The sequence below is a fragment of the Somniosus microcephalus genome, chromosome 23 (genome assembly GCF_052327205.1).
Source record: "Somniosus microcephalus isolate GS21.2 chromosome 23, FLI_Smic_1.0, whole genome shotgun sequence".
In the NCBI taxonomy this organism is placed as follows: Eukaryota; Metazoa; Chordata; class Chondrichthyes; order Squaliformes; family Somniosidae; genus Somniosus; species Somniosus microcephalus.
Window position 1 is genome coordinate 51,395,705 of NC_141009.1, and position 18,929 is coordinate 51,414,633.

Consider the following 18,929-nt stretch of genomic DNA (forward strand, 5'->3'; position numbering starts at 1 on the left):
GAGCACATGTGGACTAGGTACAGTATCTGTAGAGGCCTCCATCTTGACTGCTGCCTTGTGGGTAGCCTAGTGCATCATGGGTAGCCCACTCTTATATACATACAGCACCACCTAGTGTACCATTCCAGAATGACAGGTTACTGATCATTACATCCCCCTTTCTTTGAGGTTAAACAAAATCAGTATCAATCAATATCAATCAATAACAACATAAACATCTTCAACAGTCAATACATTTTCAATGTAGTTTTCTTTGTGCTCAAATATTAAGTCTATCAGGCTTTTTTACTTCACGTGTAGATCTTCTCAGCACAGGTAAGTCTGATGTGTTTTCATGAGAGCCTGTATGTGTATTTGTGTTAGATTGTTCTGGTGGTGAGTGACAAGATTCAGTTGCGGCATTGTCCATATCTGAGGGCTGCACATTTTCCGTATCATTTTTGACATTGTCACATGACACCATTTGTACAAAAAGTGTCTCACTTAAATCAGTGTCCTCAATTACATTAACTCGTTGCCCTTTCTTAGTTTTTACTTTTGAAAAGCATTGTTTGGCAAAGTGATTCTTTCCATGACATTTTGTGCACATTTTTCCAAACGCTGGACATTGTTTTAACTGGTGTTTGTAACCACAGCGTTTACAATTAAAAATTCCTTCCTCCGATTGCTTTTCACTTCTGTTCTGCCCATGTTTCTTCCCCTTGTAAGACACAGCACTGACAGCAGCACTTACTACAATCGCATCATTATTGATTTCACTGAAAGTCTTCGCATGCTTTTGAGCTAGCTCGCTGGCTTGGCATATTTTCACAGCATTTTCCAATGTTAATTCGGTTTCTCTCAACAGACGTTCCCTGACCTTTTTATCATGAATACCAAACACAATTTCGCATGAATCATGGATGCTTTCAGCTCAGAGAAATTACATGTCTGTGCTTTCAGTTTCAGATCCATCACAAAGCTATCAAAAGTCTCATTTTGCTGCTGTGTCCTTGAACAGAACACGTATCTTTCATAGGTCTCATTCTTTTTGGGAGAACAATGTGTATCAAATTTCTTTAGCACATCGTCTAAATTTTCTCTGTTCTCCTCTGGATTAAATACAAATGTATTAAATACCTCTATCGCCTGTGGGCCTGCAACCGTGAGCAGCAACGCTATTTTCCTTGCGTTTGGCTTCGTACCGTACATGATGGCAGCAATGTAGAGTTCGAATTGTTGTTTAAAAGTCTGCCAATTGTAGTCGACATTTCCTGTGAGTTTCAAACGCTCTGGTGGCTTCAAATTCTCCATGTCACGTTGCACAATATTCAGCAGATCTTACCAATCCTGGTACCATGTTATGATCATTAATAACTAGTCATTTTTATTAAGAACAGCTAGCTTTTGCTAGACACTTTATTGAGCACATGTGGACTAGGTACAGTATCTGTAGAGGCCTCCATCTTGACTGCTGCCTTGTGGGTAGCCTAGTGCATCATGGGTAGCCCACTCTTATATACATACAGCACCATCTAGTGTACCATTCCAGAATGACAGGTTACTGATCATTACACACTGTACACAAGTCTTTTTTGTCTACCACTTGAGATATTATTGCTCAATAAGGACCTCTCGGCAGAACTGTTTTTCTGCTCTGTTTTGGTACACAGACTGAAAAAAAGACTTGCATTTATATAGCACCTTTCACGACCACCGGATGTCTCAAAGCACTTTAAAGCCAATGAAGTATTATTTGAAGTGTAGTCACTGTTATAATGTGGGAAATGCAGCAGCCAAATTGCACACAGCAAGGTCCTACATACAGCAAGGTGATAATGAGCAGATAATCTGTTTTTGTTATGTTGGTTGAGGGATAAATATTGGCCAGGACACCGGGGATAACTCCCCTGTTCTTTGAAATAGTGCCATGGGATCTTTTACATCTACCTGAGAGAGCAGACGGGGCCTCAGTTTAACGTCTCATCCAAAAGAAGGCACCTCCAACAGTGCAGCACTCCCTCAGCACTGCACTGGAGTGCCAGCCTAGATTTATGTGCTCAAGTCCCTGTAGTGAGACTTGAACCCACAACTTTCTGATTCAGAGGTGAGTGTGCTACCAACTTTTTTTAAAAATATAACTTATTGAACATTAAGAACATTTGCAACATCGTGATCATTTCATTGTATGATACAAATCAATTCCACCACTCTGCACAGCCATTCCGCCACCACATTTTAACATCAAAACCTGAAGTTTAATTTGTCTCCTGTAACATATATTAATCGATAATACTTTAAAAATTGATTGTAAAATACTATCTTTAAATTCCTTTCGGAATAAAACATCCACAGAGCCTTATAATTATCTTTTAGCTGATATTTAAAATACTCTTTTAGATTGATTCTCCTCCCCTTAAAAAACAGAGCATTCCTTCTTTGCACAATCATGAAACTAGTCAAACTGAACATTAAATTCATTGCCACTCCGCTAGACTCGGGCAGACTCTCCTGCAATCCCCATCTCAAAATTGAGTCCCACGGGATTCCCATTCTCGCTCTTTGATCCCCACCCAGCAAAAAAACTTCACACAACTGTTGAACATAGTACTTAAAATCATTTAACTGTGGACATAACACCAGTAAATGGGACAAAGTCTCATCCCGTGTCCCACGCACTGGGCAAGTTGCCCCCTCCACTCGTCCAATCTTGCACAAGACCATCATGGTAAAAATCCAGTTATGAGCCAATTTGAAATCTAGTTCAATCCACTCTGGACATTTAAAATTCGCCCACACTCCCTTCCAAATCCTGTTGAACTCCAGCTGTGGGTATATACTCTGCCAAAACTCCTGACCAGCAGGGGCCTTGAATCTCCATTCTCTAAATACCTCATGGAAATCTCGAGTATTACAGTTGTCAAATTGAACGAACTCTCCCCCTTTCTCAAGCAGAAAGCTTGGAAAAGCGGGAGGCATTTTACTTCCTTTGGAGATTCCTGTGGCATTGCCCTCACAATCTTCTCATACATGATTCCTATTGCCTTTTTCCTCTCCCTCCTGATCCTCCTCCCACACCATGTCCCTCACTATCGCTTCCGGCAACCAACCTGGAATTACCTCGTATAATACATCTTTCACACATATAATACCAGCTTTTATAAAAGCTTGATTAAATAAAACCTTTCCTTCAATGTTGACCCACCTGTTCAAAAATAAGGGCTGTTCTAAAAATTCCTCAGCCCCCTTGGGCATAAACTGCACACTTTTTATAAATTGGGCCCAAGTCTCTACAACCCCCTTATAAAACCTAGGGAGAAGTTTAATCGATTTCAAAAACATATTATTGTATATTCCATATACAATATCCCCTGCCCTCCTATCCCACTTTGTTTTAAAAAATGCTCAAAACAACTCTTCCAAAAACTTGTATTTGACTTCTGAAAAAATCTCTTCACCCATTTGATTCTAAAGGATTTTTTCTTCAAATCAATATCTGGGAAATTGAGTTCTCCCTGATTTCTCCGTCCAATGATGGTATTGTAGCCACCAAGGCTGGTTTCCCTTCCCATAAAAACCTCACACAAGCCTCATGATTGGACTTTTCCGCCCACTCAGGAATATCCTCCACTGTCAATAAGTACCATAGCTTAGATAGCAGGAGAGCAGACACCACTGTCGCTCTTCCTTGCACTTTCAACCACCTTCTTTCACATCTTCCCAAAATCTTTTTAATTTTCATAACCTTAGGTTCCCAATTTAATCGATCCACTTCACCCCTGTCTTTCTTGTACCACATATGCACCCCCAGAACTTCGAAAACCTCCACCACCTTAAAGGGACTTTCCTCCAACCATTCCCCCCTACCCCTTCCTGCAACCAGGCATTGGGACTTACTATAATTCACTCTGGCTCCTGAAGCTCTACAATATTCCTCCACTACATCCATAGCTTTCCTCACTGACTCCCCATTTCTCAATGTTAAGGTTGTGTCATCTGCATATTGGTGTATCACCGACACCAGCCCGGAACTGGGAACCACAATCCCAACTACACCTTGTTTCTTTCGCATCATGTAACCTAATGGTTCTGCTACCAATGTGTACAACAACGGGGACAGGGGACAACCCTGTCTCACTGATCTCTGTATCGGAAAATACTTGGATAAAAAACCATTACATTTAACACAGCTAAATATGTTTGAATAAAAAATCCTTATCCACTCAATGAAACTTTCCCCGAAACCAAATGCTTCCAAAATCTTCAATAAAAACTCATGAGAGACCCTATCAAAGGCTTTTTCTTGATCTATCTTTAATACATAAGCCTCCCTCCCACTCTCTTCCATGAGCTCTATCGCATCTCGGATTGAGACCACAGAGTCTGCGATGTCCTGGCCTATGACTCCATAGGACTGAGAGGGCAAAACTATCTGCGGCAACACCTCCTTCACACGATTTGCCATAACCCTCGCCAAGATCTTATAATCCACATTTAATAATGTGATGGGCCTCCAATTCTTCAGATGCCTTCTATCCCCTTTATTTTTATATAAGCTAAGCTTATGACACCTCTCCTCATAGATGGGGCCAGGCTTCCCTCAATTTTAATTTCCTTAAAAACTCCTAAGACCAATAGACTTAAAATTTCAAATAATTCTTTATAAAATTTTGCACTTAGTCCTTCAGACCCTGGGCTTTTCCCCCTCTTCATTCCACTTATTGCTACTTTTATTTCTGCTAATCCTACTTCTTTGTCACACATGCATCTCTCATCCTCCTTTAAACCCTCTTCAATAAAAGCAGTCACCTTATCCATCGCCAAATTGGAAATGTCTTCTTTTGTATATAACTCTTGATAAAAGCTGCTAGCCGCCTCTAACATCTCCTCACTTTCATGAATGATCTTCTCCCCAACCTTCAACTCTCCAATTAATGATAATCTCTGTCACAGCTTCTCTTGCTCTAGAAAATATCTAGTGCATCTTTCGCCCTCCAATGCATCTCTAGGCTTTGCACGGAGAATGGCCCCCTTGCATTTTTCAGCTTGCAATAATTCCCACTCTTCCTTTAGCACCCAGAACTTATTCTCAGCTCCCTTATCCCCTCCGTCAACTGCTTTACAGACATCCGTAAACTTTTTGTTTATATTCTCTTCTCAACGCCGGTTAGCTGCCGCTCTCTTTTTCCCATAACGTACCGAAAAAACTTTGACCTCATATTTAAAATTGTCCCACCAAACTCTTCCTTCTTTCAGGAACAAAGATTCCTTCCGAGCATTCTTTATTACATTTAAAATCCCTTCTTTATAAGCAATTTCTTTCAGGTCTTGATTGTTTAAAATTACATAGCCCTGAACTGATCTTATCTTTGCTGTTCCTAATTCTAAGAACCAAAGCCGAGTGGTCCCTAAAAAATACTTTTTTAAAATAAATCTCCATCACCTCAGAACTTAACCCTTCCCGCATTAACACAAAATCTATTCGGCTGTTTTAAAACATCACCTACCCAACTTGTTCTGGAGAACTCCTTTTTAATGGGGTTCTGGTCCCTCCATAAGTCTCTCAAATTTAAATTTGCCATAATTTTTACAATCATCACTCTGGAGTTATCATCCTTAAAGATCATCTGGGCTGAAATGTCCATCCAAGATAAAAATACAATAAAATCCCCCACTATACAAGGATTTTCCACCTCTGCCGAAAAAACTTGCGACACTTGCAATGGTCGTTCGGTGCATAGATATTAAAGAGATCGCAATTAAATTCCTCCATTTTTACCCATAGTCGTAAAAATCTCCCCTCAGTGTCCTTTTCCACGAAGGCAACGTTCTCTTTTATGGACGGACTCACCAAAACAGCCACCCCTCTACGGTTATTGTTTGCACAACTTTCAAACACCTCCCCCTTCCAAACCTTCTGAACTCTTTCTAGGATATCCTCATCCCAAAAGGTTTCCTGCAGACACAACAAGTCTGTGCCTTTAAAACCCTGCAACAACTGCTGCAATTTCTTCTCACCCCTCAGTTCGTTCACATTAATCGAGACCAATGTAATCATGGCTCCGAAGAAGGGAAGTATGCCTGATAATCTCCCCATCATTTAATCTCTGGCCCTTCCCTCCTCTCATGCTCCTTCCCAACTTTTCGGCCAGCTGTTGCCTTTTCCTGCAGCCTCCGACTCTTTTTCACCTCCTGCTTGAACCTTCCCTGCTGTTTCAGCCTCTTCCTTGCATTAAGTTTGGGCCAAGGAGCTGCCCTTTTTCCCTCCTTCTGCCCCTCACTAACCTTTCCCTTTCCACATGATGCCACCCCACCCCCCACTTCCATGTCTCTGTCCCCCTCTAATTCTTCACTCTAGAGCCCTTCTGTAACCCTCTGTGCCTGCTCCCCATCAGATACATAATCCTGCTTCCCATCAGATACATCATTTCCCATAGAGAGTCTTCCTGATATCACGGTTTCTCTAACAGTGCTGCTCCCTTCAATCTCATCCCCACCTCTGACCCTTGCTCCCTGATCCTTCTCTCTCTGGGACAATGGCGCACCTATATTGCTCCCTTCTGCTGTCTTTGTTTCGCCGCTCCCATCCTGCTGCCCCTTTAAGGCTCCTGCCTCTTGCACCCTCTCCTTGTCTTGCCCCCTCCTGCTCACTGAGATGTCCGACTTCCCGTCTTTCTTTGGAGTACTTACATTTACCACGCACCCCGCTCCCGCCTGCTCTCCCCCCGCGGACACCAGATTCTTTAGGGAGAGCTGAACCGTATTAAGGCTCGAGTCTGCACTCAACCCTTGCTGCCCTCTGCTGTCTTTGTTTTTTTCCACTGTACTTGGTGTGTTTTCCACTATCTCCATCCTGTTCTCTGCTCCACAATTTTCTGACTCTTCCTGTGCTCTTTTCTCCTTCAATTTACCAGCTGTGTCCTCTGACTGCTCCGCTCCTCCGGCCATTCCACTCACAACTCCTGCTCCTTCTCCCGTCTCCTCATCACTCATAGAGCTTCCTTCTGCCTCACACTCACAGTGGGTGCGGCCTTTGTGACACACCCCACAACTCTCCGCCTTGCAGCACCGAGCGATGTGTCCAGACTCGCCGCAATTATAACAGTACAGGTCTGGACAGTTTCTTTCCAGATGGTCGTGTTCAAGACAATAGTAACAAACCTTCACTTGGTTATCATGCAGTACTCAGAAGTACTGCACTCCTTCCATTGTCTCAAATTTCATGCTGTACGGTAATGACTTTGCCCCCTCTGGGAACCGTACCTTTACGTAATGGGTTCCATCTGCTACCCATGTTCCTGGATAGTAGCTCCTCTTTATTGCTGAGCAAATTTTAATGTCCTACGACGCCAACTTTTTGATTAGCGCATTGTCCTCAATATAAACTGGCAAGTTTAAGAATGAGACCACCACCTCTTCCAAATATAGCAGAAATACCTCCAAGAACTTATCGTGAACTTTCAAACTGAGTAAAAGTCTTTCCACCTCCTCTCAGCCACTGACCGTCACCTCGAACCCAACATTCGGCTTTGGTCGGCAGGCAAAGCAGCTTCCCTCGCCACAGTCCTCATGTACCACTTGGACAATATCCCAAGCTCGTATCTCCTTATCCTCGCACTGAACCACCACCGTGTTTTCTTTTCCAAACCTCCTGGGGTCCCAGCCCAAATCTTTGGGCCTTTTTCTTTCCCTTCCAACCACAGTTTCTCCCCTAATTAAATTAATCTTGGGAACACTGTCCTCTGAGGGGCCCGGCACTCCGGACCCCTCAGCAGCCATCTGGCTGTTGTTTATTGGCCAAAAAGTCCCTAAAACCTGAAAAAAAAAACACCACCAACTTTTTACAAACTCACTCCCACTCCCTGCAACAATCAGGCAACCAGTAACACCTGCTCACTCCTAGCCCCTCCCACCTAGAGAGTACTACCCACTGAGCCACAGCTGACACAAGAGACCTGAAAACATGGCTGCCTCTGTTGGTGAGACTGGTTTCTGTTCACATCATCTTCGAAGGAAGGGCTGGCACTGCCCAGAGAAGTCACCTCTTTTGATGCAGCGTGCATCTTCCTGAGGCAACTGCGCCAACTCGTTCACTTCGCCTGGTTGCTGCTGCCAACAATGCTGGCATCAGAGGCAGCATGGTAGAGCCAACAAGCCAGTTGCTTTAGTCTGCATGATGCTCTCTCTTCCCTCTGCTTTCCCAGCTTTAGTATTTGGTGATGGCAACACTGCACTGAGGAGCCTGGTTGATAACAACAATGACAACTTGCATTTATATAGTGCCTTTAATGTGGTAAAACGCCCCAAGGTGCATTACTGAAGCATAATCATCAAAAAAATTGACACTGAGCCAAAGAATTCAGACAGATGACCAAAAGATTGGTCAAAGAGATAGGTTTTAAGGAGCCTCTTAAAGTTGGAGAGAGAGGCGGAGAGACGAAGAGGTTTAGGGAGGGAGTTCCAGACCTTAGGGCCTAGACAGCTGAAATCATGGCTGTCAATGGTGGGGTGAAGGAATTGAGGGATGGACAAGAGGCCAGAGTTGAAGGAACGCAAAGTTCCCGGAGGGTTGTAAGGCTGGAGGATGTTACAGAGATAAGGGACGGAATCTTCCCATAATAAATGGGTGGGTTTAGATCGTGGCAGTTAAATTGTTAAAAATGGGATTCCCGATCTGATCCCGCCTCCAACCTGCCCACTTCTGGTTTTCTCGGAGGTGGAATGGGGGGGATGGTGTGGGGCGCTGGGTGGCGGAAGACCAACCCGCTCCCAGGGGTCGATACCTTAACTTAAATATTGTAATGAGGCTGGCAGCCTATTTTCCCTGTCCATTTTGAATTTAACTGCCTGTGGACGGGTTTCACACAATTCGTGAAACCCGGCAGTTAAACCGAGGCGGGGACTGCTGCATCCAGGAGGTAAGTGGTTTTATACCTATCTCCTGGATCCAGGGTCGCTACCATGCCCACCCCCCGCGATTGGAGACCCCACCAGCAGGCCTCCGATCATCCCCCCCCCCAGGCCCTCCACACCCCCCTCCCCAAGGCCTGCCCCCAACAATGATGATGAGGCCGGCCATGATCCTCCAGTGGACGGGCCCGATCCTCTCTCCCATCCTCCTTCCCCGATCCCCAATCCCCCCGTGATCCCTGATCTCCCCCGCTTGCCTGCCGATCCCTGACATCCCCGATCACCTGCCGATCCTTCAACCCCCCTGCCCTGCGATCCTCTCTCCCCCTTCCCGATCCTCAACCCACAATCCCCCCGCCGATTGCCGACCCCCTCCTGCGATCCCACTCCCTGACCGACCCCTCGCAACTGAGGCCTACCCGCCTGTAGCCAGCCAGCATCTCAAGCCGGGAGGCTGGGTTACCTGCCCACCTCGGACACCCCCCCCGCACCAGCCCCCAACTCACCTCCCCAAAGAACATTTTGGTCAAGGAGGGGCAAGGCCATGGAGAGATTTGAACATGAGAATGGGAATTTTAGAATGCAAGCATTCTGGGACTGGATGCCAATGTAGGTCAACGAGCACAGGAATAATGGGTGAACCGGACCTGGTGCAATTTCAGATATGGGCAGCAGAATTTTGGATGAACTTAAGTTTATGGAGGGTGGAAGCAGGGAGGGAGGCCAGGAGGTAACAGAAGCATGGATTCAGCAGCAGCTGGGCCGAGGCAGGGGTGAAGACGGGCGATATTACAGAGGTGGAAGTAGGCGGTCTTGATGATGGAAAGGATTGTATACTCAGCTCAGGGTCAAGTAGGTTGCCGAGGTGGCAAACAGTCCAGTTCAGTTTGAGACAGTGGCCAGGGAGGGGGATGGAATTGGAGGCTAAGGAAAAATATGCCGAGGGCTCCCTTAATATAATTTTGTCACGGGTGGTCACAAACTATTTTGTGCCATAGTTGAACCTCTTGCACACCAAACACGGTGCTGGTGCATCCTTACTGCCACTGAGCAGCTGGAAGGGTTCTGCACCATGTCTTCATCTACTGAAAGGTAAGCATCCCTCTCCATTGGCAGCTAATGCCAGTTTAGACTGCCAGTCAAAACAGTTGCCTGACCATGGCAACTAATGACCCTTACAGTTCAGAGGACCTTCAAGCGAGAATTGGGTGTGCTGCAGAAACCAGTGACACAGAGCGCCCGCGGCTTTGAGAAGGATGCAGCTGCTAAGACGATACTAATTCCACACAAACGTCAGCAGCTATCAGCAGTAAACAATTGGGTGTAAAATGCATTGAGAGTTAAATTCATCCTTTTCACAAGTCAAATTGGCTAGCCTGCTCCCCTAAGGTAAAAAAAAACATACTTATGAAGAGATTGGCCCTTCTTTGGTATTGTTTTGACCATTTTTATTTCCTTAGAAGTGCAGTATGGCGTTCCTATGTATTCTTGCAGTGGTTCCTGGGTGGGATGACCATTGCAATTGGGATCCGCACCAATAGCGAATGATTTTTTTTCTCAATTGCTGTATAAATAAAATAGGAGCCAAAGTTCTTTGCAAAGTCACAAATCAGAGCTGCAGAGATCAAAGAAACTATACGATAGCAAAATACTGCAGATGCTGGAAATCCAAAATAACAACAGAAAATGCTGGAAAAACTCAGCAGGCCAGTCAACATCCATGGACAGAAAATAGAGTAATCTAGAGCCGTCTTTTGTCTCCACTAGTCCTATCACCATCTCGTCTCATTTTGAATACCTCTTAATGTCTCTTCTCTTTTGTTCTCTCCCAGCCTGGCCTCTTAATCTATTTCATTTCCTGTGCTTCTTTAGTCTTGACAAAGGGTTTTCACCCAAAATGTTGACTCTATTTACTCTCCACGGATGTTGCCTGGCCTGCTGAGTTTTTCCAGCATTTTCTGTTGTTATTTCAAAGAAACTATAGTTACGCTGTCTGACCAGAAACACACTATCAGAAGGCAAAGCGATAGCATCCCCTGGGGCTGAAAAAGATGCATTGCTTCTAATCTGTGCAATAACAGATGGTCCAGGACACCTGGCTGAGGGGCAGTGGGTACGAGGTATGATGAAAAAAGGTAACAAGGTTGAATGGTGACACTGAGCAGAAGCACACTTGGTGCTCAGTGCCCGAAGCAGGGATTACAAGCCCTTCCCCCGCTCAGTTTCCGATCAGGGCATGTCGAGTGGTGGTTCTGCGCCAGCCTTCCCGCTGAGGTGCGCGCACTGATCACCAGTTGCTGCGCAGGCTGCTCACCAGCTGTTTCGCTGGAGGAGACACAGGTATGCGGCCACGCAGCAAACTTAAAGGGACCGCGCAGGGGAAAAAAATGAGAGGATCGGGCTGTCAAGTCATCCTGGGAGCCCCCAGTCCTCTCTATTTAAGGTAGATAGGGTAAAAATGCAAAAGTAAAGGGTGAAACCCCCCATAAAAATGCATTCAGATATTATAGTGTAGAGCAAATGATTGTGCAGATCCATTTTTGACATGACAATACAGACTATTCAAGTTATTAACTGACACCATACAATGAGCCTGGTTATAATGCTAGATAAAGATTGTGCAGAACAACGCTGAGCTCTGGGGTAGTGACCCAACTAAAACATTAAGTGATTTTTCTCCAGCATCCAAGTTTTTCTTTCCATCTCTTACAGAGAGCAGTGCTGCCTGTCTATTAACATAAGAGAATTGGGGGGGGAAATTCAGTTGGTTTGCGTCTCCCGTTAGTGCCTTAAGAGGGCGCTAATGGGGCGCAAAGCAACTAGCGCCAGGGCACGGCGATGTTTGTGCCGCTCACGGAATTAACTAGACATTTTGCAGCAGTGCTAAACACTACCACCACGATCTCCTGCGCCGGCAGATCGTGACGTCAGTCGAGTGTGCAACGCCCAAGTAGCACCCCGGACCAGATATTGAGTGGCGCCCCCTGCCTTACTGCCTGCCGCTAGCAACGACAGGTTGAGGGGAGCATTTTGCAGTCAGGATGGGACTGGGGGAGCGCTATTTAAAGGCAACTGCTTCCTGCCTTTTTCTGTTGGTGACATTTTGGCACCACGCATTCTGAGAGAGAGAGAGAGAGAGACTTCTGGAAAGATTCAACACTGTGTGAAGGAGTTTTGGGTACTGAGCAGCACTTTGCAGGTTCATTTTGATTTGGCCTTCCTTGTATCGATTTAGAAGAGACTGTGGGGGCTGCACTCTGCGCTCTTTCCCTGGTCCTCTCCATTGTTCTTTCCAGCAGATTTGATGTACAGGTCTCTCCAGGCTGAGATTCAAGGCTGCAATGAGCAGGATGTGGATGGAGAGCAAGATTGACCGTCCCCTTTAAGAGCTGGCTGGCACCATTGTGTCTGTGTTCCATTGCTGACTGACATCACATGAGCTTCACCAGCGCTCTGAGGTAGCACCTCGCTCCTTGGCCTTTGCACCTTAAGACAGGTGTATAGCACCTGATTTAGCGCTCCAATCACCTCCAGGGGCGATAGAAGCCATGTTTGCAGTCGGAGGCGATAATTAGTGCCAGGCGCTAATCTTTGCGCCCGGATGATAATTGCGCCCCTAATGGGGCGATACTGAATTTCTCCCCCTTGGGACCTGGGGAAAATGGGCTCAGAGACTGACTTACATTTTGAAGTGATTCAAGTTCCTTTGCCAAAATTATTGGATGTAATTATGCTTTGCATATTGCATCTTGACCGAACAGTAATGAATAGAGGAGACGGAATGTACCTTTCACTATTTACTGATTAAATGGGTGGACATTACAGCACATTGTCTGCATGGCAGAATCCGAAGCTGAAAGTGAAAGACAAAGTAAAACCGAGCCCCCCAGCACCCCCTTCAGGTAACACCCGGGAACTGGGACATATTTAATTGAAGCAAAACTCAAAACACAACACTCCTTTCCCCCAGATAAAACTCCTTAGTCCTCCAGGCGTCTGGGACGGAATCTAACCCGACTTGAGCGCCGCTGGACAGGCATAGTCGGGGTGCCACTGCTAGCCGCATGAAAACCTTCCTCCGTGGCTGATGACTCCGTGACACCTTCTGTCGATGTGGCTTCCGTCGTTGTTGCAGGAAGCAGGCCGTCACTGCCTGGCAGAGGTGGCGGAGACAATGGCCTAGCCTGTGACGTCTCTGTTACTCTCACCGGAGTACGACCCCGTAGCTGGTCTACGTGGCGTCTGTGTAGCTGGCCATCGGGTGTACGGACACTGTACGACAGGGGACCCGTGGCCTGCTCCACCACGGCAGGCATCCATTTGTCTCCTCCTGCATAGCAACGGGCAAACACAGTCACTGACGGCTCGAACTGCCTGGCGGTGCCCTGGTGCTTCTTAGCCAGCTCCTCTTGCTTTGTGTGCATCTCATCCCTGTAGTCTGGGTGTAGCCGGTCCAGTGCAGTCGCCAGCCAGCGGCCCATCAGCATCTCGGCAGGACTCTTCCCCGTTGCTGAGTTTGGGTGGTATGCTGTGATAACAGGAACCTGGCCAATCTGGTTTGCCAGTCCCCCACCGATATCCTCACCAGTGCCTCTTTTGTGGTTTGCACCATCCTCTCTGCCTGCCCATTGGAGGAGGGGTGATAGGGCGCTGTGGTCACGTGGCGGATCCAGTTTCTGCCTGCAAAAGCCTTGAACTCCGCTGACGTGAAGGTTGCTCCATTGTCCGAAACCAACACGTCGGGGACCCCATGTGTGGCAAACAGCAAACGCAATGCGTTGATCACTGCATCAGATGTCATGGAGCTCATGATAGCCATCTCCAGCCATTTTGAATGAGAATCCACCACTATCAAAAAGACCTTCCCCTGAAATGGCCCTGCAAAGTCAATGTGGAGTCTTGACCATTTACGAGTGGTCCACTCCCAGGGGTGAAGGGGAGCCTTGGATGGGCTATGGCGAGTCAGCTGACATGTCTCAGAGCTCTTTACCACCTCCTCCACGTCTCGGTCCAACCCCGGCCACCAGACGTAGCTTCTCGCCAACGCCTTCATGTACACAATCCCAGGGTGTGAGTCATGTAGCATTTTTAGCACCTCCTCTCTTGCGGCAGCAGGAACCACCACACAGCTTCCCCAGAGCATGCAGTTCTTGTGTGCAGACATTTCATGGCGCCTCTGAACGAAGGGCTTGAAATGCTCCTCCTGGACCTCGGAGGGCCAGCCATGCAGCAGCCAGCGTAGCACCCATGATAAGACTGGATCTTTCTGTGTGAGGCTGCCAATCCACTGGGCATGGAGTGGGGCCTCCGGAACCTCCTCCAGTAGCAGCACCTCCCAGGGTGGTGGCATCTCAGCCATCGGCCAGTTCAAAGGCAAGCGACTCAGAGCATCAGCATTAGCCAGCATCTTCCCAGGCACCACCGAAGCATACGCGGTGATATGATCTGGGGCATGGGCTTGGAGTGATGCAGGAGCCCCAAGAGTGGCTTGTGGTCTGTGTAGATGACGAACTGTCTCCCTAACAGGTACTGACTGAACTTCTTTACCCCAAATATGATGGCTAGGGCCTCCTTGTCAATCTGGGCGTAATTACGTTCTGTTGTTGAGAGTGTTCTTGACGTAAAACTGATAGGCGCTTCCCGGTCATCTGGCTCTATGTGACCCAACAGAGCTCCCAGCCCGTATGGTGCGGCATCACACACCAACACCAATGGCTTGTTTTCATCATAAGTGTGCCAGAACCTTATCTGCTTGTAGCAGTTCCTTTGCCTGTCTGTAGGCTGTTTCATGAGCTGAGGCCCAGTTCCACACTGTTGCTTGGTCTAACAGCCTGTGCAGTGGCTCTAAGATTGTGGCTTTGCCCTTGAGAAAACAACTGTAGAAGCTTAACAGTCCAAGGAATGCCTGCAGTTCGGTCTTGTTCTTGGGGGTGGGAGCGCTCCTGATAGCCTCCACCTTCTCCGTAGTCAGATGCACACCGTCTTTGTCCACTCGGAATCCCAAGAACTCCACCCCATTGGCAGCGAACACACATTTCTCCTTCTGAAGGCATAGTCCTACCTCAGCCAGCCGGCGTAGTACTTCCTGCAGCCGCTCATCGTGGGCTTCCTGTGTCCTGCCTGTAATCAGTATGTCATCCAAGTAAGGCTGAACTCCCGGAACACCAGCCAACAGGGTGTCCGTGAACCTCTGAAAGATTGCCACAGCCGTAGACACCCCAAACTGCAGCCTTGTGGCTCGGAAAAGTCCTCTGTGGGTGTTGATTGTCAACAGCTCGGCTGACTCTTCATCCTGGACCAGTTGCTGGTATGCTTGCTTGAGATCCAGCTTGGTGAACAGAGTGCCTCCAGCCAGTGTTGAAAACAGCTCTGTAACTGTTGGTAAGGGATCTGGTAACACAGCAGCATTAACCGTACATCTGTAATCTCCACAGATTCGCAGGCCCCCATCCTTCTTTGCAATGGGCACGATAGGGGTGGCCCAACGGGAGTTCTTCACTGGCAAGAGAACCCCTTGGTTCACCAGCTTATCCAGGGCCTCATCCACCTTCTTGCGCAATGCAAAAGGAACTGGTCGCGCCTTGAACAACTTAGGCGCTACCCCTGGGTCCACTTCGATTGAGACTGGCGGTCCCCGACAGGCCCCGAACTCACCAAAAACCTCTTCATAGTTCTCCAACATAGGCATTATGGGCTGTTGCTGTACCGTGTGTACTCCTGTCACTTCAATACCGAGGGGCTCAAACCAATCTCTGCCCAGCAGGCTTGTGCCCTGCCCCGCCACCACATAAAGTGGAAGTGTGTCCTTGACTGCCTGATACTTAACTTCCATATGAATCATACCCAGCACCTGGAGTTGAGCTTGGGACCACTGCCGTAGCACGCCACTGACCTGAGCCATCGCCGGGGGTTCACTTGGCCACAGCCTATTGTAAGTCTCTTCACTTATCAACGAACACGCTGAGCCTGAATCCACCTCCATGCAGAGTGGTGCCCCATTTATGATCGCATTTGCCGTGTATCCCCACCGTCTGTGGGGTAGCTGCTCAGCTTCCGTGGTATACATTGTGTACTCATCGTTGTCCTCCAGTGTCAGGGTGTGTGTCTGCGATGCTTGTGTTGGCTCTGCTGCAGCAGCCTGAGCTTTCTTCATGCAGACACGAGCTATGTGTCCTCTTTTCTTACAGAAATGACATACCGCTGACACAAATTTGCATGTAGTGGAACCATGGAGAGCCCCACAGCGGAAACATTTTCTTCCTGTCTCTTTAGTTGCCTCCATGTCTCTCGCAGCAGCAGCTGCGTGTGTGGCCTTGTGCACCTCCTCGGCGGCCTGAGATGGTGCTGCCTCTGTACGGAGCATACGTGTGTTCATCGATGCAGCCTCTGCTGCTAAAGCCTTCTCTTCGGCCAGTCGGAACGTCAGGGCCTTCTCCGCTAACAGCTGTCTCTGCAATGTCGAGTCCAGCACTCCACACACAATCCGATCACGGAGCATATTGTCTAAATGGTCACCAAAATTACAATGTAATGAGCGTTTCCTCAGCTCAGTAATGTAACTTGAAATAGATTGTCCAGGCTGTTGTTTACAATTGTGAAAATGGAAACACTGCACAATCTCTGAGGGTTTTGGGTTAAAATGTTTCTGCAGCTTCTCAATCAAATCAGCATAATCCACCTCACTAGGTTTATGAGGAGCCACCAATGAATGCAGGACGGAGTAAGTAGCAGATCCGCATACACTTAGCAACACTGAGCACTTCTTCTCTTCTTTGTCAATATTATTGGCCTCAAAGAAACACCCCAGTCTTTCTGCGTATTCCTCCCATGAACTCTCCTTATCCCCAGAGAACTCTTCAATACGTCCCATGGTCATCATAGTTTTAACGTGCACTGTCCCTTTAAGATCCACGGACTTAAAAAAAAAAAATCTTTTTCTCCTCCGGCCAGAGTTACGGTAGCTACACTCACGGTAGTTGCCTGGCCCGCACAATACTCTGTCCACCGTCTACGTCACAGCTAGCCAACTATCAAAATGCCGTTGATGTTGCTAGCTGAGTGGCCCGCTCGTCGCAATTTCCAATATTACGGCTGTAGGTTCGCATGTCTATCTCCGTCCTTCTAGAGAGTTCAACAGCCGCCTCATCGCCAGTATTGCATCTTGCACCGAACAGTAATGAATAGAGGAGACGGAATGTACCTTTTACTATTTACTGAGTAAATGGGTGGACATTACAGCACATTGTCTGCATGGCAGAACCCGAAACTGAAAGAGAAAGACAAAATAATCCGAGCCCCCCAGCACCCCCTTCAGGTAACACCCGGGAACTGGGACAAACTTAATTGAAGCAAAACTCAAAACACAACATTGCACATACCAGGAAAACATTTATTCACTCTGAAACCAGGGTGCAGTTGCTGCGTTATCATAACACATAATAACAACACTGGCATTTATCTGACAATGTGGAAAACTGCCCAGGTATGTCCTGTCCACAAAAAGCAGGACAAATCCAATCCAGCCAATTACCGCCCCATCAGTCTACTCTCAATCATCAACAAAGTGATGGAAGGTATCATCGACAGTGCTGTCGAGCGGCACTTACTCACCAATAACCTGCTCACTGATGCCCAGTTTGGGTTCCGCCAAGACCACTCAGCTCCCGACCTCATTACAGCCTTGGTCCAAACATGGACAATGGAGCTGAATTGCAGAGGTGAGGTAAGAGTGACTGCCCTTGACATCAAGGCAACATTTGAACAAGTGTGGCATCAAGGAGCCCTTAAAACTGAAGTCAATGGGAATCGGGGGGAAAACTCTCCACTGGCTTGAGTTATACCTAGCAAAAAGGAAGATGGTTGTGGTGGTTGAAGATAAATCATCACTGCCCCAGGACATCGCTGCAGGAGTTCCTCAGGGCAGTGTCCTAGGCCCAACCATCTTCAGCTGCTTCATCAATGACATTCCCTCCAACATAAGTTCAGAAATGGGGATGTTCGCTGATGACTGCACAGTGTTCAGTGCCATTCACAGCTCCTCAGATAATGAAGCAGTCCATGCCCGCATGCAACAAGACCTGGATGACGTTCAGGCTTGGGCTGATAAGTGGCAGGTAACATTCGTGCCACAGAAGTGCCAGGCAATGACTATCTCCAACAAACGAGAGTCTAAACACCGTCCCTTGACATTCAATGGCATTACCATCATCGAATCCCCCACCATCAACATCCTGGGGGTCACCATTAACCAGAAACTTAAACTGGACAAGCCAAATAAATACTGTGGCAACAAGAGCAGGTCAGAGGCTAGGTATTCTGAGGCAAGTGCCTCACCTCCTGACTCCCCAAAGCCTTTCCACCATCCACAAGGCACAAGCAAGGAGTGTGATGGAATACTCTCCAACAACACTCAAGAAGCTCAACACCATCCAACACAAAGCAGCCCACTTGATTGGCTCCCCATCCACCACCTTAAAAATTCACTCCTTCCACCAGCGGTGTACCGTGGCTGCAGTGTGTACCATCTACAAGATGCACTGCAGCAACTCGCCAAGGCTTCTTCGGCAGCACCTCCCAAACCCGCGACCTCTTCCACCTAGAAGGACAAGGGCAGCAGGCGCATGGGAACACCACCACCTCCAAGTTCCCCTCCAAGTCACACACCATCCTGACTTAGAAGTATATCGCCGATCCTTCAGTACCATCACCACACGGGCTGCAGCGGTTCAAGAAGGCGGCTCACCACCACCTTCTCAAGGGCAATTAGGGATGGGCAATAAATGCTGACTTTGCCAGCGACGCCCACATCCCATAAAAACAAATTTTAAAAATGTTTTTTTTAATTACCAGTTTATAAGTCATATGCTATTTTTATCATTGCGGTTTTGGTAAATAAACAAATTGCACTGGTGTTTGAGTTCCTAAAATTGAAGAACTGAGTCAATGATGTGACTAAGACTGCATTTTCTATGATGCAGCAACCAAAATGTGGCAGGTTAACTCCTTCAACACATCAACGATTTGTGCATTAAAGCAAGAGG